The following is a 25,117-nucleotide window of genomic DNA, read 5'->3' on the forward strand; positions in this document are numbered from 1 at the left end:
TTCTAAAGTAAGTTGACTTTAATTTTTTAAAATACTTTAACTCAGTATTTACTACTGTGTGGTGGTATATATGGGTCATATAATAGTTCCATTCCTAGACTTTTGAAGAAAACAATACCCGGATTTTCATAGTGGTTGTACTACTTTGTATCCCTACCAACATCAAACACTTATTATTTCTTACTGCCTCCATTGTTACTACATGACTTACACCATCACCTTTTCTCATGGGGGTTATTGTAACAACATTTTAACTCACCTCCCTGCTTCTACTCATTGACCACTTCAAAAAATCCTCAATGCAGAAACCTGAGTAATAAGTTAAAATCCAGTACCAATTAGACCAATGCTCCTTTTTTCTAAACAGTAATTAGAATAAAACATGATGCCCTAAAAATGGTCCATAAAACCCTGTTATCTTCTCCTCTGATTTAACATTTTACTAATTGACACTTTTTCATTGCTATTCTAGAACTACTAACTTAAAGGTTGACTTGTTCTTTAGGTATGGCAGACACTTTTTTTTCCTTCAGGGTTTTGCCCTTCCTGTTTCATCTGACTCAAGGTAGTCTTCATTCAATAGTTGCGTGGCTCACATATTAACTTACTTTAAGTCTCTGGACTAGTGATCCCTTATAAGATAAGGAATCGTGTCTTTTTATTACTGTTATATTCTTGTGTCTGAGGATATAGTAGCTGTCATGGCAGCTGAATGAATAAACAAACAACTTTAATGCTTTCTGGGGTCAATTTCAGAATGCTATGGCTGGTTTTGGTGGCATGAAGTTACATGAATATCTTTATTCCATGCAGTGGAAGTAGATGAGTTCCTAAAAAACTAAGTTACTTTTAAAAATAATTTCTGCAGAAACATTAACATATGTGATGGTTAGATTGGAAAGAAAAATTTGTATTTAACTTTATGTATGAAAGAAAATAAGTGATTTTTTTAACTTGAAGCTCATCCGGGAATTTCATGTTTACCATGGATAACACTGTAAGTAGTATAAATTAATTCCTGATACTCAACAAGCAACATTTTGAAATACAATCCATTCGTAAAGTGGGGATTGATACTTTCTGAAGGATAAAATTTGGAATTTCAGGTATTAGTCTTACCCAACTTAATCTTTTAGGGAATTTGGATTTTCATTTACTAGAAAATATAGCATATAAATTTTGAACAGTGCCCATATTTTCTTCTAGCTATCCTTCCTTCCGTATATCTTTTATTTCTAAAATAATATATGTAAAGCAAAAGATCTCTAAAAAAAATTGCTCTTTTCATTAACAATGATACAACCCATAGGAATAGGGAAGTGAAACTAAGAGAACAGATTTTGGCTTCAAGATGAAAAACTAGGAAAAAAATATTTGAAAAATCATACAATTAATGGAAAGTCAATGGTTCTAATATGATATTCAAAAACAAAAATGCAACTGTGAAGGCAGAATAGGCAATATTTCTAATACTTTTAAGTTTGTCAGTAAGGTCAGGTTTAATGGGAGACTTACTTGTTATGAAAACCCAAAGGATAGAAAAATCACCTAACTTTTATCAAATTTCCGCTTGAGTTTTCTACAGCAATAATAATAATAATAATAATAATAATAATGAAGCCTTTTTACATGTTTAAACTATGTTTCCAAGGACTTTGTGGGTTTACTGACTTTGAGTAGTGAACGAGCTTATAGGGTCTGAAGGGAAGTTAAATACAAACCCAGCAAAAGCAGAAAACTATTTCAAGATCTCTCAATATGTAGTAGGCATTGAATAAAAGGAGAATGCATCCATATATGTATAGAGAAGAAGAAGAATGATGTAGTATATTTCCTGAGGCCTTAGAATGACCGGTATTATAAATTTTTTTCCCTTTCTTTTTTTTTTAAATCAAAGAAGTAAAACCTGAATATATGTCTTGGAAAAGTTTTTAAAGTATAGGTATATTTAGAATGAAACTTAAAAGAAATTCAATAGAAATTGATTCTATTGTCAGTCTCACTCCCTTCTCTGGAGGTGATTACTTTTATTTTATACATAATACCTTTATTTTACTTATTTAAGTGGTATTGAGGATAGAACCCAGTGCCCCACACATGTGAGGCAAACTCTCTACCACTGAGCCACAACCCAAGCCTGAGGTGATGACTTTTTATGATTTTAAGTGAGTATCCTTCATATCTATTTCCTATGTATTTATATAAAGATACATTTTTCTGTTTCTGGGTATATTAGGCAATCCATCCTGATAGCACAATAATTTCTGTGCCTTTCTTCTCTTTTGAAAAATATGACTAAAATATTATAATTATGAATATTATTAACATAAGAAGGATGTTCATATATAATAAATAGTATTGTAGAAAATTTCAAGACATTAAAATCATATATTGGAGTCTTTCAAGAAGCATTAGTTACCCATCATGCCAGGTTTATGTGGGAGAAGATTTATGAGAATTGAAATCTAGGGTTTTTTTTTTTTTTTGATAACAGGGATTGAACTCAGGGGCACTCAGCCACTAAGCCACATCCTCAGCTCTATTTTGTATTTCTTTTAGAGATAGGGTCTCACTGAGTTGCTTAGCACCTTGTCTTTGCTGAGACTGGTTTTGAACTTGTGGATCCTCCTGTCTCAGCCTCCCCAGAAAATGGGATTACAGGCATGCACTATGCACCACTGTGCCAGCCCCAGCCACTTTTATTTTAATAGCTTTTAAAAAAATATGTAGTTGTAGATGGAAAGAATGCCTTTATTTTATTTGTTTATTTTTATGTGGTGCTGAGGATCAAACCCAGTGCCTCATGCATGCTAGGCAAATGCTCTACCACTGAGCTACAACTCCAGCACCCCTAGCCACTTTTTGATAGTGAGAATTCATTAACCCTAAGAAGGTGGAGGGTGAGACACATAATATTTCAGTTGAGGATAGCAGAATGAAAAAAAAAAGAGGAATAAGGTTGATGAGTATAAAGGAAAGATAAAGCTCAGAAAAATGGAAAGCAATAAGTTTGGACAGATAAGTAGGAGTGAGATTTTAGAGGATATTCATAATCAGGTAAATCCATTTTGTCTTCATGTAGATGTCAATGTGGAGCATATTCATGCTTGTAGGTATATCAGGGAATTAATCCTGATAGCACTAAATATAGTGGATTGAAGGTTTCAGGTGAGAGAGCCTTGATTCTAGAAAAATAGTGACGTGGCAGTGGCAATCATTCAGATATGGGTTGTGTGACATTTTGGACTAATATGGTGGGAATGGAGAAGAAAAATTGAAAGGATTTAGTGACAAGTTTGAGAGTGAGATGAAGGAAAAGAACAACTCAAAGATGACACCAGAGTTTTACATTTCAAAGTTGTGGTCATCTTAGAAGTAGAAAATCTGGAAGGAAAATTGGCAATGGGCAAGGACAGAAAGGGAGGAAAGTTTGATCTACTTATAGATAAGCATGACTGAAGTACTCAGCTTAAAAAAACATATAGTTTACTTTGCTAAATTATAAAAAAATCCCTTTGTCTTTATTATCTTCCTTACTGTTCTCTAGACACTCAAATAGCAAAAAATCCATATTTAATGACAAGACAATGATTGGGGAGTTTTAAAAAAGTGCTGGGTCATGTGGGGTTTTTGAAGCTCCACAATGGTAACTATGCCTTACTAGACCAGATTCAGCATTAAATATCATAGAGGCCTCTAAAGAGTATCTTATGCCATTGTATCTCAAGTCTTTTCTAGGCCTGGAGACATTTCTTCTTTCTAGCATATTAAAGAACACTAGAGAAGATAGGTAGCCAGAAGGAATAATACCTAGCTGAAGAGAGACAAGAGCTCCATAGAGGAGTCTTCATTATGTTGTGAAATTTGAAAAGAGCCCTTCAGACCCAGGCCTCTGGGGATATTACATCCCGGAATGTATCAAATGAAAAAAGATGAAAAAATTGTTGTTTATATCCCTTTCACACACACACACACACACACACACACACACACACACGTGCACATACACACAGATTTCTATCAGCCAAGAGACATACATATTGGATGAAGATCTTTAGTTAAAATCCAGAAGTACATAAGACATGGCTATTTTTAAATTCCAGTGTTGCTTCTGTGGTACAATAAAGCAATTTGTCATTGAATTGAGGTGAAGTGCTTCTGACCTTTGAGCAGACAAGACACACAAGAAAAATCTCTCCCAACCCCCAACACACAGTTTCATTTCCAAAATACTGGAAACTATGTCCAGAATATTGTTTTGGAAAATAACATTCAGCTTTTTAAGCAAAGAACATCTCAATGGTAACAAAATAATCTAACCAAAATACATAACCAAACCATTACATTGTTCTAATTTTAGTGATGTTAAAAACATGTGAACTCTGAACTGCAGGTGGCTGAGTGATGTTGCTAGGCAACTTTTATTTGTATATATGAGACTGGTTCATTTGGGTCAATTCTGCATTTTGCTTAAATCTGTCATTTAAAGCAAATAGAAGGTTGGACGTACTGAATCCAATCCAATATTGATAGGTGGGTGAGACATTTACAGGTGTACATATTGTTTGGTATTCTTTTTTAAGAATCCACATAGGTATAAAACTACATTGTTACAGATAAAAAATGACAACATGAAATATAGAAGCCATTTTTCTCTCAAGAAGAGGAGTTTATAAATTTACTTGGTCCAAAGTATCTCCTACTTCAGCAATACATCAAACTGTGCAGTCCCATCAGTCTGAATCAATTAGAAATTACTCACAAAGTAAATTACATTGAAAAGCTTTGATTTGTTACCAGAGTTTGTTACCATTCTCTTCAATCTTAAGAGACTAAAAGCAAAAAAATGTAATAATGTGACAGTTATAGTGAAATGTAACTTTTATTGAGATTGATTATAACCTATTTGCTATAATATTTGCTTTTAATAATTTAATTTTTCAAATACTGTAGAGAGAGCCATAAATATTTGATTATGAAGCTTCTACAATTTATATAACTTTGGTTTGCACAGGTTCTTGATGTATTGAATATACCTATATCACTTTTAAAATAATCTCATTGACAATATGGCTTTAGTTTTAAATTAGTTCCTTAATTGCTTCCTTCCATTGGAGCGGCTCATGCCTTATGCACTACATGCACCAAGTAGTGCTGAATTAAATTGCAGAATAACAGATTTTGCAAAATTTAATGGAATGACTTGAGGGGATAGATATTAGCTTTCCTTTTCACAAAAAGATTTTAGAGTTTCCTTTTACTAGCAGCATTCAACAATATTTCAAGGTATCTGTAAGAAAAGAGTACTGAAAATATATATTTAGTGAATTGCATCATAAATATGCTTAAATTTATGTTTAACTACATCATTTAAACATCAAAATGTACAAGAATAACACAATGTCATCTAAATATGAATAGGATTTTTGTACTTAGATAACACAATTTTGAGGTTTTAAAAAATAACCAAATGAAGGCTGGGGTTGTGCCTCAGTGGTAGACTGCTTGCCTAGCATGTCTGAGGCAATAGATTCAATTCTCAGCACCACATATAAGTAAATAAAATTAAGGTCCATTGACAACTAAAAACAATTATAAAAAATTACCAAATGATGACTCTACATTTTAAATCATATACCTATTACACCTGTAAAAGATACTGGTTGCATTTGTAATTGATTCTGAAAATATTAATGTCAATATCTCATGCATTTATAAAATCTGCCATACAAACAAGGGAAATAAATAAATAAGAAAGTTTATTGGTAATTTGGTAATTTTTGCCTCATTAGGGTCCTTTAGGAATCCTTCTGGAGTCAGAAAGCTTTGCTTGCTTGAGTGAGAAAGTCTGAAGAATGGAAACCTTCACAAGATATCTTGCAGGACTTAGATTAATTTGCATAGCTACTGTAGATGGTTCTTGTTGCCAATTGGTAAGTTTCTGAGCACAAAAGTGGACAATCCTAAAGGAAGTCAACTTAATAATTGGATATAATTATTTTTGCTGATTCTCACTTCTATCTATAGATTGATAGACTACTATTTTCACTATGCTTCTTTTTATTATGATTTTTATTTCTTGCTTTTTAGCATCTGAGTGCCCTTTTGTAAGAAAGTCTTGCGCTTAGAGGAAGATTAGCAATCTACTACTAAAAATGAAATGTTGTCTGAAGAACATAAAGGAATGAAGTTTTGAGTTGAGAAGAGAAATTTTGAGAAGAGAGTATAGCTGGTTCCCAGAATTCAAATCACTACCATTTAGACTTATTCCACATGGAAAAAAAAAAGAGAGGAACTTAAACAGATAGAAAGTTGGAAATTACAGGGAAGCATATTTCAGTTGAGCAAGAGAAGAACTTTCTAAAACTTAGCATTGAAATATTCTGCTTTTCATAGAATGTGACCTTCCTCATCCTGGTAAATGATTTAACTAAGGTTCAATAATTTTCTGACTGGAATGTTATATATAGGATTTTGATGCTGGGTTGGTAGGTATTTAGTTTGGATCAAATCTGAGTTCACTTTTGTCTCTCAGATTCAACTAAATTAGACCCCATTTATTTCAAAATGTGCCCTGACATTCTTGACTCATAATTTCATATTAATTGTTGAAAAATAACAAGTATTGTAGTAGGATGAAATATCAATATAAGAGACTGCTCATGTGCAGAGTGCTTTTGTTTTGTTTTGAGCAAGGCATGTATCCTGGACAAATGTTGAATTTCTGTCTTTCATAAAGAGAAAATAATAGGAAATGAAAGACAACAAACAAGGGAAATTAATAAGGTTAAGGTCCTAAAGGTATGTTAAGTATCAAATACATTTCCAAAACAGCACATGAATAATAAGTCATGAGTGACTTAAGGGCATTAAATTGGTACAGTTTGATAGAAAATGTGTCAGAATTCATTTGAATTCCCTTGCTCATTTATAGAAAACTAAAGGATTTCATTTTGCTTTAAAGGACATTCTTGTCACTAAAATCCACTGTAGAGTGCAGCACACACATTAGAAGTCATGCTGCTATCTGTGCTTTTCTAATTAGCACAACATTTCAATTGAAGTTTTACTTGTTTGCCAATTTGAGTCCGTAAAGGGGACAGGGGTCTGAAATTCCAATTGGAGAATCAGCCAAAGGCTTAAATAAAGGTCACAACTGGATCATATCTTATTTAATATAAGAAGGTTCATCACCACAACTCATGAATTTAACTATATGTTTCAAACAACTATATTTTTTCTCTCTTTATTATTCCTGTACTTCTTAAATTTTAGTACATCTCCAGGTGAAGTCCCTGGTCAAAAACTTAGTAAGGTTTTAGTGTGGGACAGTTACCCAATGATATTATTTACTATAACTGTTGAAAAGAATATATTAAAGTTATAAAATGTGAGAATGAAAACAATGCATTTGCTGAAATCTCAGGGAAATTATGAGTTAAAATAAACTAAGTAAAACAAAAAACAAACAAAAAAGAATGGCCCGTGTACTTTAATACTGCTATTTCCATTAAATCATTTTTACATTTCCTCTGAATCATCTTCAAGGATTATAAATTATTGTACAAAGAATATTAAGTATGCATTTACTTTATTGCAATGTAGAATCACCTCATGAATATACAATATTCAAGTGGAACTTTAGAAAGGGCACTATATAAATAATTGAGGAATTGCCTAAATTACTAAATGATTTTAATGTTACAATTTCATTGCTTGTAAATATTATATGGAAAATGAATCAGAACTACTTTCTGACAGAAAATTCTTGGGATTGTACTACTTTAGTTACTTCCATTATAATGTTTAAAAGCTGAGATTTTTATTCTGACTGTCATGGCTTGAATCTGCAATCAAATAAGGAATTAAAACTTTGTATGCCTCAATTTCTTTATCTTTAAAATGGATATAATAATACTAATTAACTCAAAGACTTTAATCAAAGTCAAATGAGTTAATCTATGAAGAGCATTTATTAGTGTCTGAAGCAAAGTAAAAACTCAATAAATGCTCATTGTTTTCATTCATGAACATATCTTTCTACCTTTGCCTTTGTGGGGCAATTCTGCCTCCCTGACTTTCCAGCTACCCTGTGTCTACATGCAAAACAAATAAAATTCATGTTCTAGAAGGCAAAATTTAAAGTTTTCCATATCTGGGCTCTCTTGAGCACTTTAGATTTATCTAAAAAATAGTATACAACTCAGAGATTGCAAAGACTTTCTTAATTAAATGGAAAGTTATCCACACTAAAGATTTTTCAATTATCATTATGAAAGGTAAAATTTTGCAAGCATATAAAAGAACACCTCCATACACATATATTTACCATACTTTTTAAAGAAGAACAAAAATTACCCTAGATTTAAATAGTCCTGGACTCCATTACCTACATATAAAATTCAGTATAAAATGTACACAAAGGTCTCATATCACATAAATTTTATTTCTAGATATGTGAGATATTTGTATTCTACTTCTACACTCTCAATTTTCTCCAATTGATCAAGGGATTTTCTATAGAAATATACTCTGTAATTGGTTCCGTCAAAATTGACTTGGATTCATTCACTCAGAACCTTGATTATTACTGATAAATTAAGTTCTGCTAATTGGTTAATGGCTGCCAAGTTGTTAATTTGTTATATTTTCCTGGCAACACCCCTCATTGTACTCAAGGCCTTTAGGACACAATCAGAAACATTATCTCTGAACCACAATTTTGATATCTACAAAAGTTTAGAACTAAATTCTGTCTTCTTATATCACAGGATTGCTAAAGATTCAGTGAAATATTTATAAAAATTTGATAGCTATAAATTTCTATGTGAGTACAAGGATCACTCCCTCCCTTACTCATTCAGTCTCCTAGTATTTATTGTATGTTCATAAAATATGCTAGGTACTATTCTGTGGCCTTCGGTTATTTCAGTGAACAAAGGCACCTACCCTTACGGAGTTTCTGTGGAGTACAACTCTCAAACAACACACAGAATTAAATCATCTTGTCCTTTAGAAAGAGATAGCTGCTATAGAAAAGAAAGTAGAACATTGTTAAAGGGATTGGGACTTTGAAGTATAGAGCAAATACCAGCACCATATCAAAGAAGTGATCTGATCTGACTATGTCAAAAGTACATTATGAGGGACTGGGGTTGTGGCTCAGTATTAGAGTGCTCACCTTGCATGTGTGAGGCACAAGTTTCCATTCTCAGCACCACATAAAAATGATTAAGTAAAATAAAGGTATTGTGCCCATCTACAAATAAAAGTATTTTTTAAAAGTATATTATAGAGGGCTGGGGATGTGGCTCAAGTGGTAGCGCGCTCGCCTGGCATGCGTGCGGCCCGGGTTCGATCCTCAGCACCACATACCAACAAAGATGTTGTGTCCGCCGAGAACTAAAAAAAAATAAATATTAAAAATTCTCTCACTCTCTCTCCTCTCTCACTCTCTCTCCTCTCTCACTTTCTCTTTAAAAAAAAAGTATATTATAGAAGGCAACAAAGGGAAGTAGCAGAAAAGTCAGTTCAGAGGTTGCACACTAATCTAGATGAGTGATAATAGTGGTATTAGTGAAAATAGTGTAAGTGGTCAGGTTCTGGATATAATTTTAAAGATTTTGCTAAATGACCATTGTGGCTAATTACGCAATGAGGTATGAGAAAACCACAGGATTAAAAACTCCTTTAAAAGTTTTGACCTAACAATAGGAAGTTGTCATTACTGAATGGTGGAAGGTTGACAATGGAGAACATCAAAGGGAGAATCAAATCAAAAGTTTAGTTTTGAAGGTGAATTGCCTACTAGACAATGAAGTGAAGATGTGATATTGTCAGTTGAATATATGAGTATTGACTTTGGGAGAGATATCAGGACTGAAGATATAAATGTAGGTATTTTTGGTATACAGATGTTATTTAAAACTTTAAGAGTAGATGACATCACCAAATCAAACCAATCCCTGAGCAATTCCAACAGTAAGTAGTTGAGAAAGAGGAAAAACTAGCAAAGGACACCAGGAGGCAATAAATGAGCAGCTAAGAGGTAAGTCATGAGACTGAAGATCCTTGGAAGCTAGGTGAAGAAAATATCAAGAAGGGTATGATCAACTGTCAAATACTGCTGATAAGTGAAGTTACATAAGAACGGAGAACTGAATAGATAAATTGTAGATAGGGAAGAGGGGTGGGAGGAAAAGGGAGGGGGCAGGGGTTTAGCAAGGGTGGTGGAATGTGATGGTCATCATTATACAAAGTACATGTACAAAGAATTGAATTGGGTGTCAACATACTTCATATATATAAACAGAGATATGAAAATTTGTGGTATATTTGTGTAATAAGAAGTGTAATGCAAAAAAACAAAGTACATTTATAAAGGCATGAATTGGTGTGAACATACTCTATATACAAAGATATGAAAAATTGTACTCTATATGTGTAATAAGAATTGTAATGCATTCTGCTGTTGTGTATTTTAAAAAAATAAAATCAATAAAACTAAAAAAAAGAACTGAGAACTGAAGATTTCAACTAAAGCACTTTGGCACAATAGTTGAAAAGTGTGATCTTATCTGAGGGAATGCAAAGAGAGGAATTAAAGAACAACATTTTCAGGGAATCTTGCTATTAAATGGAACATAGAATTGGGACTGCTACTAGCAATGAATATGATGTCACAAGAGAATTTTACAATATACTTTTAGGAAGAGCAAAATAAGGAAATAGTGAAAACATGTTGATGGTAATTATTTATAAGAAAAATAAAATTTTATTACATAGAAAAGTGGTGAATAATTGCTGGAGCAAAGTTCCTTAGTACATGAAAGGGAAGAGATCTAGTGCACAAGTGGAGGGATTGACCTTCAATAAAAGTGTGGATAGTTCATCCATGATAACATTTGGGACAGGAGAATATTAATAATTCTGATGAAAGATTCTGACCTTTGGAATTTCTAATCCTGTGGAAGTCTGTGCAGGAAATATTTCACAACACAGAGTCTTGAAACAGTAAGCCAGTTCTTCCACTAAGTAGTTGAGTAATTTTAGATTTTTGTACTTAATATGTTTTAGTATCATCCAGAAATTAAGGAATGGATCTCTAAGGTACTTTTCATCTATAATAGCTTGTGATGTTATGATGTGTACTACTCTAGATGTAATTGGTGGAAAGTTTTCTCTCTGGAAACTTTATATTAATATTAATTTGCTACATGGCTTTGGGTATGGCACGGAAAAACTAACCTCAGTTACTTGTTGAAAGGAGACCTACATTTTAGAAAGAGATGGAGATAGAGATAGATTATAGAGGAAAGGTGGATGGGGAGATAGATGGATAAATAGATGGCAGATAGATTAATGGAGACAGAGAGAAAATTTCCTTCAGTTCTCCATGTGTTAAAAAGACACAGTACCAATAATATTCCTCTTTTTCTCATAGCAATATTGTTGGGTAGATCAGAGAGAATTTTAAGAGATGGATGATATATATTCAGAGATATTTAATAGAACTTCCAAACACTGGAAATAGTTAATTATATGGAATATTTCCAGGTTATCTGCTCTTTTATCCCTCCAAACAGATTTTAATCTTACTTCAGAATTTCTTCTTTTTTACGTATTTCGGGACACTAAATTTTCCTCATGAAATTGACCTACTTATATTCATGCTTAATTGCTGTCTTAAGGAATTAATTCCAAACTTGATTAAGCTTTTCATGAAATAGTTCAGATTTTGTTTGTTTATTCCAAGATTTCTAATTTTAGATGTAGTCCTGGGAGACCGTGAATACCCTCAATTCAGCACAGTGTAGCTCCAAGCTACTTTTATAATTCTTTCCATAATTTCAGACTCCTACTAAAGGTTATTGAGGCATGCTTCCTTCTGTTGAAAACAAATTTATTGGTTCAAGTTCTCATCCTAAATATATGGGAAAATTGTTAGGATGTGATCTTGTCTGTTTTATTTTAACCTTTACTTTGAACCCAAGCTTGATATGTTAACATCAAGAGCTATCACTTTTCTGGGACTGGAATTGTTTCGCTTCACATATAATACTGAAAAGGAGGGGAAAGGAGAGAAAATCTTGGTTAACTGCAGGCAGAGTGGAGACAGATGCTGCATGCACTTGAAGGGTTTCTCAGATCTATTGCTGGGTCCCTCTCAAAGTAAACACTGCTGACCTTGAGATTCCTCACCATTACTCTTCTTTCAGAGAATTCATTAAATAGTACCATTGAAACCTGACCACTGTGCTTCTTGCCCTCCTTGTTTTTTGTGATGGTAGTGGGATTTAGTGTATTTCTGTCTGAAACAAAGGGCAAGTAGCAGACTCCCTGAAGTTTCAGAAAAATTTGAGTTAGTCTGGTGTTCTGACAAAACGAAGTGGGAGAATTGATGCTGGTTGAAAGAAATAACTGGTTAAAGAGAGACATAAAGTCACATTTATTCCCTGATCTTTGGAAACCAGTACTGGTATAGCTAGTTTCTAAAGGAGAAAGTTTATATCCCAAACCAAAATGAAAAATTTGTAGATCATTCCAATTCTAAATTTCTATTATTTTATTTTACAAGAAATATAGTCACATCCACTTAATAGTCTTATAATATATAAAACAATAAGATGCTAGCCAAAAGTCATTTTTTTATTTTTAAATAACATTACTTATTTATTTTTATGTGGTGCTGAGGATGGAAAACAGTGCCTCACATGTGTTAAGCAAACACTACACTAAATCACAACCCCAGTCCTCATTTGTTTATTAATCATATAATTAATTCATATGTTCAAAATTGCTTATTGAATACTATGCAACTGTTAAATTGATATGGTTTAAGAATATCTGCATACATTAACTTAAAATATTAATGTATTTAAGCTAGTGAAAAAGGTTCTGTGCAACACAAAAATAGTACAATATTACTTAACAAAAGCTGATATAGATATGTGTGTGTATATGTATACATTTAAATGTAGATAAAAATAGAAACAAAAAGATACTCTATTGTTAACAATGGCCATCTATTGAGAACCGGATAGGAGTTAAAGTAAGGAAGAATTAATTTTTAGTTTATATATTTTAGCCAGGCACAGTGTCACATGCCTGCAATCACAAGGACTGGGAAGGCTGAGGATCATATGTTCAAGATTAGTCTCAGCAACATTAGCACCAAGATTAAAAGAACTTTAGCAACAAGATTAAAAGAACAAGGTGTGGGATATAAAAATGAATAGGTGTACCATTGCTATGTAGAAATTTACTATAGAGAAACCTTAGTGGCATGGGGGAAGTGTGAATTCAGCCAACAACAACAAAAAAAAAGATTGGAAATTTGAAGCCTCAGTATATTGATAGATTAAAGGAAAATTCAGAGATAATGGCATCTTTCTGTGGGAAAATAGCACAATCTTCTTGTACATCAGTTCTTACATCAATAAGATGTAAAAGCTAAAGAAAATTAAATTATAACTCTGTGAAAGTGTCATGAAGAAGATTATAATACATAAAATTATTATTTCTAAAGTTCTACTCTGGCATAGATTTATATCTTAAACTGGTATCCTTGGATAAATATTAGTTTTCCAGAAAACTGAAATTGTATACAAAATATTGTTTTAAATGATGAAAAGTTACCCAGCTTTGATCATGTTCTCAAAGATCCCTGAAACAGTGCTTGTCATCATGTGGACTACTGACCACCTGCAATTGAATCTGTTGCAAACACAGCTTTTCTACAAATGAATTAAAATCTCTAGAGATGGAAATTGGAACTATCTATGTATTGGCAGTGAGCTGAAAAATCACTGATCCAGAGGCATTGAGGGCTACACTTTCTTTACGACCCCCTTTGAATGTTAAGGGGTTTTTTTGTCAGACTTTTAATGAGAGGTGGGAAAGAAAAATTTAAAATATTAGATTCCTGGCAAACACTATATGAACATGGGTCAAATGTTTATTTTGGCACAGGATGTAACCCTATGTTACAATTGACCACAACTGATTGGTAAAATGAGTGGAAAACTGTCTCCTTTTGGGAATGAATCTCTAAATACAACCATGAGAAATGAATTTAGTAGTCACAGAGTCTGAATAGCGTAGAGATTCTACATGATGTAAACTGAGAAATTATGATATATGGCTAATCTTAATTTTCAATTAGTTTAAGAACCATTACCTCAAAATTGTCTTCTAATATTCTACCTTTCTATGATGTTAATTTAACCTACAATTTTAAAGAATTCCTAGAACCCTGCACTAAGTACTAGATTGTCAGGGCATTTCCTCCTTTCATCTTCCTTTTTCAATGAGGGGCATGCCTGATACTTTGCACATGAAACAAGATTATACTGAGAACATGTATACATTGCACTAATGACTCTTATTAAGGATTACTGTTCTTAATGTTATTTAATTTTACCACTAGAATGGGGATGTTTTAAAAAGAAAACATCATCCTCATGTATCAAGGAAATGTTTATATTTTACAGTGACTTTATAGCAGTGGGGTATATAATTTTGAATTATATATTTTATATATTATAAGGATAACAGGGTATGATTCAAATGAATGAGGGCGTTTGAGTTGTTAACGTCTAACCCCTTGCCTCAAGCAAGAATTACTTTTTGAATGGATGACATATCTAACCTTGTTTTCAATCCTGTATCAAATATCTGAGTGGTTTGAGTCTTAACAATGACCAAGTTATAATATCAATATACTTAACTCATGGTAATATTGAAGCTTCTTTGTGTTGTTGTCATTGTTAGTAGCAGTAGTAGTATTAATATTAGGAAGCCTAAGTGTTTAGCATGGTATTATAGTACTGGAGTGAGAAAAAGTTATACATAGTCATACCAGCATCATTAGTATTTCAGATGAATATATTGTGTCTTCAGTGTCCTATGGTTGGCTAAGATATGAGTATACAATTCCCCAACTTATAAAACAGTTGATAATATATTGAAAGATATGTCAAGTCTTTTTGCCTTTTTAGTGAACAGAATCTTCTTTACTTCATTACTGATTCACTTAGAATTGTAACTATTTGGATCAAACTATTTCTATCTATCCTTCCTTCATCTAAGATCAACATATTCACTTTCCAAAATCATGTTGGTGCTGGGAGATGGGAGATAAATATACTTTTTTTGGTGATTATGGGTAAGGAGGTGATTCTAATAGATATTAAATTACTTTTCAGTTGAATCATATGACTCCATTTCATTTAAAGTTTTCTGCCTTTTGGAGTTTTTAAAATAATGTGTTAAACATAAAAACAACACTTTCTCATTTGAATTTTGTATGTGAATTTGAATATTAGCATAGATTATTTTTCTAAATTTGCTCCAGCTTTCGTTAACTGATAGTTTAAGACATTTTAAAGTCAAGCAACAATAAGTGCTGGCAAGGATGTGGGGAAAAGGGTACACTTGTACATTGCTGGTGGGACTGCAAATTGGTGCGGCCAATATGGAAAGCAGTATGGAGATTCCTAGGAAAGCTGGGAATGGAACCACCATTTGACCCAGCTATCGCCCTTCTCGGTCTATTCCCTGAGGACCTTAAAAGAGCATACTATAGGGATACTGCCACATCAATGATCATAGCAGCACAATTCACAATAGCTAAACTGTGGAATCAACCTAGATGCCCTTCAATAGAGGAATGGATTAAAAAACTGTGGCATTTATACACAATGGAGTATTACCCAGCACTAAGAAACGACAAAATCATGGAATTTGCAGGGAAATGGATGGCATTAGAGCAGATAATGCTAAGTGAAGCTAGCCAATCCTTAAAAAACAAATGCCAAATGTCTTCTTTGATATAAAGAGAGCAACTAAGATCAGAACAGGGAAGAAGAGCATGAGGAAAAGATTAACATTAAACAGAGACGAGTGAGGTGGGAGAAAGGGAGAGAGAAGGGAAAATGTATGGAAATGGAAGGAGACCCTCATTGTTTGTTTTTTTTTTTTATTTTCCAAGATAAAAAAAATTAATGAGATTTAATCATTTTGATAAGAAAATAAACATTAAATTTGAAACAAGGTAGCAATTTATGATAGGACATCATTATTATAATTATTTAAAATATCCATAAGAGAGAAATCATCTCAATGCTTTTATTTGTTTGTTTGCTTTAGTGGTGATGGTGGTGGGACTAGGGATTCAACCAAGGACTTCACATGTGCAAGGCAGATACTCAACTACTGAGTTACATCACCAGCTCCCCCACCCCACCCTCACTCTATTTTATTTACTTACTTATTTATTAGTACCAGGGATTGAACCCAGGGACCACATCCCCACCCCTTTTTATTTTTTATTTTGAGACAGGGTCTTACTATGTTGCTGAGGCTGGCTTTGAGTTTGCAATCCCTCTTGCCTCAGACTCCCAAGCCGCTGGGGTTACAGGTGTGCGCCACCATGCCCGGCTCCTTTTATTTTGTGACAGGGTCTCCCTGAATTGCCCACACTGGCCTCAACTTGCAATCCTTCCTCAGTCTCCTGAGTAGCTGGAATTACAGGTGTTCACAACCAGGCAGTTTTTTTGTATTATAAACAAAAGCAAGATTCTTTTTTTTTGGTACCGGGGATTGAAGCCAGTGGTGCTTAACTACTGGGCCACATCCTCAGCCCCTTTTTGGTATTTTATTTAGAGCCAGGGTCTCACTGAGTTGCTAAATGCCTCACCAAGTTGCTTGAGGCTGGCTTTGAACTCCTCCTGCCTCAGCCTCCTGAGTGGCGAGGATTACAGGTGTGTTCCACCGTGCCTGCCAAAAGCAAGATTTTTAAGACTCATAGTCTAAATTAGTTTTACCCCCTTAATGATTCTAATTTTGCTCATGGCATTAGGGCAGATGGATTTCAATGTTTCACAACCTTTGAGGCCTCCAGCTCTTTAATCTTGTCTTCAGCCTCTGTCAGTTTATCTTTCAAAGCTGCAATTTCCTTCTCCATTGGCATCACAACAGACCGAAGTTTTTCAGCATCTTCTTGGGCCTTTTTCATTTCGTTTTCTAAATTTTCCTCCTCTTGACCTTCAGACAGTCTTCTTCTTAAATCAGCTATTTCCCTTTCTGCAGATTCTCGATATTGTGACCATTGTGCTCGCTCCTGTTCCAGCCTAAGGTGAAACTGGTGCTCATAGTCTCGAACTGTTTCTTTCATAACTGCCTGAAGGGAAGCAACTTCTTCCCTCCACTGCCTTTTCACTTCATCTATAGCTTCTTGCTTGGTATTCTCAGAGACTGTCGCAATTGCCTTAATATTCTCCATCTCTGCTTGAGCTTCCCACAGCTGTGTCCGAAGGTGTCCCAAATCATCCTGCGCAGCTTGTAATACTGCATTTTGCCTCTTCAGATCCTCCTCTTTAGCCAAATATAGCTCCTTAAATTTTGCTCTCTTTTGATTAAATTCTTGCTCAAGCTGCTGCTGTGCACGTAAAAATTCTGCATTAATTTTTTCCAATTCTGCTACCCGTTGCTGAAGAGAAACGTCAGGCTGGGAGCCGGCCCGGCTGCGCCATGGCCAGGGACCGGCCTCGGGGAGCGGGGATGGGCGGGGAAGCGGCGTCCCGGGATGCCGCGGGCTCAGCTGGCGGAGGAGGCCTGGACCGAGCCGCCGCCGCCGCTGCCCAGGGAGGAACCGCTAAGGCTGGAGCCGCGGGCACCGCCACAGCCGCGGGCAGAGACGGACCCCGAGACCCTCATTGTTACACAAAATTATATATAAGAGTTTGTGAGGCGAAAGGGGAAAAAAAAAGGGAGAGAATTAAACAACAGCAGATGGGGTAGAGAGGGAAAATGAGAGGGAAGGGGAGGGGGGATAGTAGGGGATAGGAAAGGTAGCAGAATACAACAGTCACTTAATATGGCATTTTGTGGATGTGTAACAGATGTGATTCTGCAACTTGTATTTGGGGTAAAAAATGGGAGTTCATAACCCACTTGAATCAAATGTATGGAAGATGATATGTCATGAGCTAAAAAAAAATTAAAATTAAAAAAAAAATTCTAAAGTTGAAAGAAATACAGCTAAAAATCACCCAAGGTGAAAAAAAATGCCAAGATTTAAGGAGATATATTTACAGAAGTCATGTACAAGAGATGAGGAAATCAAATTTTTCTCTCTACCAACTTCTTATTTATAATATTAATATTATAACCTCAAACTTGATAAAGTTTCAGTCAACTGTGTAACCAACTGTGTTTAATATGTGTTAAATATAATAACAAAAACTTATTACCATTCATAAAAATTAAATATTTTCTATGAATATATTTTCTTAATGTAGTCCTACATCTTCAAATATTACTATTGTGTGTTGGGACACTTTGGGGAGCAGAGAAAGAAATCTGTAAGTTTACAATTAAAGTCAATATAAAATATTATTTAATATATATGAATTCACTTTACAGGAAAATGTTAAATATTGCCTTGTTTTAAGGAAAATACTAATCCAATATGTTAACCATGGAATCTGAATACCCAATAACTTTAAATTTCTATTTGGAATTTTATCAATATTTTGTTTATATATTTCAGATGGGGTGTCAGAACGTGAATAACACTGTTTTACAATACTTGTAATTTACTAATTCAATTTTACTATATATAGGGCTAGGAAAAAAAATTGTAAGAACATATAAACACAAGTAAAAATTACTTTCTGACTGGAAAGAAAATGGACAATAGAGCTCTCACATTCAGTGGACTTAAAATTAGCTGATTGGGATCCAAAATGTAATCTCAGTTGAGTCATTACTTCATAAGCTGCAATGTTATTCTCTAATAATGCTCATTAATGTTGGAATGAACCTTTTAAACTCCAAAGTGTTTTGTCAATATTAACCCATCTTCCTACTACCATGAAAACATAATTGAGTTGGTGCTTGTATTCACACTTTACAGAGAACGGGAGGGAGCCCAAATGTACGTGGCCATACAGAGCTGGTAAATAACTTGAATGAAAAAGTTTACTAATAGCATGAAAAGACTAATGAACAAGGTTAAAATATCTCCATTTAGTAGTACATTCAAACCCCCACGATATTAGGGCACTGAGGAAGCTTTGTGAGTCAGGTTTCTGTGGATGTTTATCCTTCCTAAACATATCTTAGGGAACAGGGATTTCGGAACAGAGCCTAAATCAAGGCAGAGGTAGGCTCATTTGTATGCCCCTGCACCCTCCTGGAAGAATTCCACATGGTAATAATGCTATCTCACACTTGCATAGTATGGAGTGTGTGTGTGTGTGTGAGTGTGTGTGTGTGTGTGTGTGTGTGTGTGTGTGTGTTTGTTATGCTATAATCTGGGTCTGAAATGTTCCTATGTTAAAGGATTGATCCTCAGCTTGGCATTCTTAAGAGGTAGTGGAATTTTTAAGAGCTGAGGCCTATTAGGAGGAAGTTAGGTCAATAGGGACATGCCCTTGGAGGGAATATTGGGACCCTAGTCACTTTCTGTTTCTCCTTTTGCTTCCTATATGCATAAGGTGAACAGCTCATCTACCATATGCTCTCACAGTAATGTACTTTCTTCCATCTCAGACCCAAAGGAACAAGGACAACCAAACATGGACTAAAGGCTTTGAAACCTTGAGCCAAAATAAACCTTTCCTCCTTTAAGTATATTTATCTCAGGTATTTTGTTATAGTAATGGAAATCTAGCTAACCCATTATATTTATTATATTATTACATTGTGTTTTTCTACATGTCATATTATTTCCTTCCCACAATGAATAAGTACTGGAATACTTCCTAAATATAGTCAGAAAGTTCCGTTAGGAAGTACTACTTATATACTCAAAATACTTTAGAGAGAAGTAAAATTTTTTTCAACTCAGTGGTTGAAAACAATCTATCAATTACTGGCTTCTAATAAGTTTCTTATGTAATGTAACCAAATAAAATTAATTTATGAGTGTATATATCACTTGAGAAATATTTTTCTGCACATAGGTGGTAACTCTCCTCCTACAGACCAGCTCAAAGAGACAAAATCTACAGTGTACCTGGTAATACTCAATACTGATATTTTCTTGTATAGGTTTAATTTTCAGGTGTGTGAATTTAGTTCATTATGCTAAATATTCCATACTTCTTGCTTGATAGCAAATCTATACATTAACTTAGCCAAATTAACCATAACTAGGTTTGCATGTTGAAACAGGTGATTTTTAAAGCCAATCCTTTCTAAAAGAAATTCAGGATGTAATAAGGTGTAGCAAATGTATGACACACTCAGAAGGGACAACAGGTGTAAAAGGGAGACCTGGAGGCCTTGATAGATAGTTGGAAAAGAAAATAAACTGTTAATTTTTATTGTTATTACAATGGAAGTAAAAAATTTAACAACTCCTTTATTTTGTCATTTTTTTTGTACAGAGTATCAAGTGTGGACCCTTTTAAAGTTTGACTAAAGCAAGAGTCTATACTTCTGTAAAGAAAGGAAATTCTTGTTTTAAAGTGTAGAATTTTTATTTTTAAACAATAAAAAATTATTAATTTTTTAAATATGCAAACTGCTGGTTCCTCTGAATGGGTAAGTTAGTGTAAGTGTTCAGTCATGTCTGACCATCTGAGTTCTTTTGGTTTGAAAAACTGAATTGAAATACAAATAAAGAAGATTTCTCAGCATTTATTTTTAGAGTAGAAAATAAATTCTCTCTCTTGATTTCTTTCCCACTTTCCACATGTATGCACATGTATATCCCTATGTTCCTATGTAAATCCCTTTGTTTGAATCAGATATTCTTTATCTTTATCATAGTAATCAACACATGCCAGCCCAACACATTACAGAATTTCCTTTTAGACAAGGCTATAACCATAGGTCAAAATGAGTAAAGTCACTCACATTTGACTCTCTTCAAAAATCATCTCTGCATCACTATAGTCATACCCAGATATAAGAAGAGTTCTATGGAGCAAGATACATCATCTAGAGTTGAACTAACTGGTTGGAAGAAATGAAGATCTTTTTTTTATATAAGATTAGTTGAAGCCTGGTTATACCTTCATTGCCCAGGACAAGGTTTGGGGGTACTTCTGTTAGTGAGAAAGTCATTATGATGTCCCTGATTATTCCCATTATCTAGCAACCTGGCCCCAGATTCTTTTTGGTAGGAAATAATAGAAATAATAGCAAATACTTATAAGGATTTTACTAAAGACCAGATGGTATTAAAAGCATATACTATACACTTACTTATTGAATGTTTACAAGTCTTGAGATGGGGTGCTGTATGCATTCACATTTTCATGATAAGGAAACTATGGCATAAGGGTAATTGTGTTATCACTAAGATTGCCCTCATACCATGTGGCTCTTTAATGATGTATGCTTTTTAAACCTGTGCATTTACACCATTTTTAGCCATCTCAATAAGTCAGCTAAGCAAAAGAAAGAAAGTGAGGGAGAGAGAAAGTGGTGTGGCCTGAGGTTTTAGCACACTGTCTGCTTACATTTAGACTAGGCTTATCAGAGCAGCTTCCATGAATGATCATAGCTTAGATGCTTGTGGTTCAAACAATTGATTAGGGAAAAGAATTAAAGTAGGTAGCAAAAGAAGGGACTAAAAGGAAAAAAGAAATGAACCCTCCAGCCTAGTAGACTCAAAGACATTATAAAAGAATAAAATAAAGGTATGGGTAGTCATAGATTTTTTTATGTGTGAACCCATAATCATGCCTTTTGGCATACCTTCATGATACTGTTCCTTAAACCAGTTAAAATTTTAAAACCTAGTGTACCTCAGGTAGAGCTCTCCACAATGATAGATAGACAGGAATTTAAGTTAGCATCTTCTTGACATGGACAATTCAATATCACAGCAACTCCATGATTTCCCTTAGGTAATCTCAGTATGTCTGGCAATGCAGTACTCCCAAGAGCAGCATTATAGTCTATAACTGTCTGGCATTGCTGTTAGCATCACATGCAATTAATCTCTTTTCTGCCCACCTACTCCAACTCATATTTTAGATACAAAATACTTCATTAAATTCCCAAGTCAGTTATTGTGCTACTACTATTGCATGTCTAGTGCTCTGGTAAGCATAGAGATATCACTAAGTAGCATAGGCTTGTTGGAATTTCAACTGTGATACCTTTTAGTCCATGGCAGCAAATAATCAGAAAAGATTGTATACATTGAAAAAATCTCTATTCAAGTTCAAATGTATATTGGTACACTTCCAAGATCTCTGACTTCAAGATTTTTTTTTTTTTATTCATTTTTCTCAAGTTGATTGTGATTGCTGGAGACAAGTTGTTTCAGTCCAAGTACAGTGTTTTAGGATGTTAAAGTGGTATTTTCACTGTGAATTATCAACCACCAAATGTGTCCTGCAGCCAAATGCGACAGTGATCCCATTAGTTGTTTCCTTCTTTGGTCCAGCCCCAGAGTCTTGTGTACTTTGATTATAAGATGTTCACTTGGAGAGTTACACAACATAACATATTCCATGGCTTGGTGTATAGAAATGTTTTAAAGTACTTTTTTTAAAGCCTTTATCCAGTGACCTAAAAATACTGGTTTGTTAACATTTGGATTTTGGTATGAAGAATACAGATCTGGTTTGTTCTATGGATTTGTGACTTTGATTTCTCCCAAGATTAGGAATGAGTCTAGATTGTGATTAAACAACAACAACTAAACTAAAACAAAATTTTAAAAGTTAATTTAAATTTTGTATTAATCATTCAAACATAAAGACTTATTGGGTTTTCAAAGGTATACTTTCATAATTATAAGTACAGTTTATCTAATAAATTTTCTTCAACAATACCATGAAAAATAAATAAGCACATACATTCACATACACTCACAAAGTGTGTTTCAAAAGTGACAAACATACATTCAATACTTATTTTCAGTCTGTTGAGAAATGATTTAGTGATTGTAATGAAAATTGTCAATGTATTGCTTTTCTGCATTATTCAAGGTGAAACTATCAGTTCACTGTCAAGAAAATGTGATCTTTTCTGTACTTGCCCTCATTTAGTGTGACTGAGAAATATAGTTTGCACTACATTTTGCATAATGAACATGGCAACTTTATAGAAAACTAAGTGTTTTGATCAAGTCTCTCCTGTTGAATAATTCTTTCGGAACTACATATTATATCAATATGAATTCAGAAATTTTTGGGTTTATTGTTTTAATGAAAGAATATTTATTTATCACTTTTGTAATGAGGATTTTCTGATTAGGACTAACCAAGAAGAGGCAAGGGTATCTCATAAAGATGACAATTCTAACAAATATATTTGCAAATATAATGTTAGCTATCAGAAGATATCTATTAATTGCTGAGTCAAGAGCAGTCAGTCAAGGTTCATGGGCAATCATATATTCTACTCTAACTAAATAGTTAAAAGTTTATTGCCATGTAAGATATTCTTTGATTTCTCATTCTACAAATGCAGCCCAAGAGGACTAGTTTCATGGCAAATATTCAAGATTCAGATATAATAATTTTAGTGGTCATTATTTAATAACAGTTATTAAAGACAATTATGTCCATTGATAATGAAGCAATAATTAGTTTGGGATTGTTCAGTTTCTCAATGACATTTCACACCACAAACAAATAATGATAATAAAAAAAGAAAATTGACATCAGGATTGCAAGTTAGAAATGAATGGGAGTAGAGCAAGTGCAAAAAGTTGAAATATCCCAACATCTCTCTCTCTCTCTCTCTCTCTCTCTCTCTCTCTCACACACACACACACACACACACACACACACTTTAATATCTATGTCTGTCTGTCTATCTATCTATCTATCTACCTACCTATCTTCTATCTATATCCTGCACTGCACAATAGAATTGCCAGACAGGCCTATACTGAGCTTTTTAAATGGGGAATGTTGGTAGAGGTGGTTCGGAGGGAAGAAAAAGTGTGAGTCAGGTTTTAATGTTTTTAAAACTTTTTTATATGTATTTTAACAGTGAGCCAGAGTTGAAAGAATCTTATAGAGCAGTATTCATCAAACTTCAATATGCATATCAATCACTTCATAATCTTATTAAAATTCACATACTGATTTGGTAGTTCTGAGGGCAGAATCAGAGACTCTACAATTTTTAAGCAACTTTTAGATGATGATGATCATGTTAGTGTACAAAATTTAGAGAATATCATCCACCAGTGGGTGAGCATGTGAAACTGCAGGTGAAGAGGATAACAGGGACATTTCATGTGTAAGTGACAGGGGAAGAATGTTGGATGAATCCAAGCACACTGTTTTGGGTTCATCTTGATATGAATTAATGATAGAAGACCTTTATGATTTGGGTACATTTTAGCTTTTGTTCAAAATGCAAGGGCATGCAAAGAGGCTATTAAATTCTTGAGAAGCTATTTTAAACTGCTGTATATTATAAAGTCTTCTTTAGTTAGAGCTCTGCAGGATTCCTTCCTGAAAATAAGATTTCAAACTTTCATTATCACAAAAATGGCAAACAATCACCACCAGAATATGTGAACAACTAATTTTCTCATTGGTCAGAAACACAGTCAGTGACCACTAATTTTTTTAATGGTTTCTAAAAGTTGGTATAAAAATAAAGAAAATACCGTGCTCTAAAAAAAAGAAAAGCAAACTCATTTTTAACGAGGTATCCAAATTTAATACAAAAAATGAAAAATTACCATTCCTGGCACACATTCCCCTTGCTCTGCAACTTTAGGTGAATTACTTAAACTAGAGAGAGAGAGAGAGAGAGAGAGAGAGAGAGAGAAAAGAGATATTTGGGGCATTAGGTCATAAATGTGCAAAACTATTAATATTTTATATAAACACTTTATAATCTTTGTCTCTGGGGACATGACTAAAACCTACATTACTGGCTAGACATGTTCTAGCCTTCCTTTACTGTATGTAGCTATATTTTGGGAAACATGATTTGGCCATCAGTCAGTGTCTTTTTAAGCTATGTGCCTACTTGGCTCAGAAATACAGTCTATCAAACACGGAGCTATGGTTTCATGTACACCACACTGATGATTCCTAAACATATTTTGAGATTCTACTTGCTGGTTCAGGAACTGTCAGCATTCATTCAATAAATTTGACCAAAGAAAAGGAGAAGGAAA

At 33.9% G+C, this 25,117-nt stretch overlaps 1 protein-coding gene and 1 pseudogene across 6 annotated transcripts in view; both read right to left on the reverse strand.

Annotated features, from left to right (window-relative positions):
• The window catches only part of LOC308634290 (centrosomal protein of 78 kDa-like), a 289,426-nt gene that overhangs the window by 64,200 nt on the left and 200,109 nt on the right, over nucleotides 1-25,117 (reverse strand). The gene's annotated exons all lie outside the window — the stretch shown is intronic.
• Nucleotides 16,580-17,700, reverse strand: LOC308642403 (rab GTPase-binding effector protein 1-like; annotated as a pseudogene). The gene has a single exon. The product of its transcript is annotated as a rab GTPase-binding effector protein 1-like (transcript).

The sequence above is a fragment of the Spermophilus citellus genome (assembly GCF_964194105.1).
Source record: "Spermophilus citellus genome assembly, chromosome: 2".
Lineage (NCBI taxonomy): Eukaryota > Metazoa > Chordata > Mammalia > Rodentia > Sciuridae > Spermophilus > Spermophilus citellus.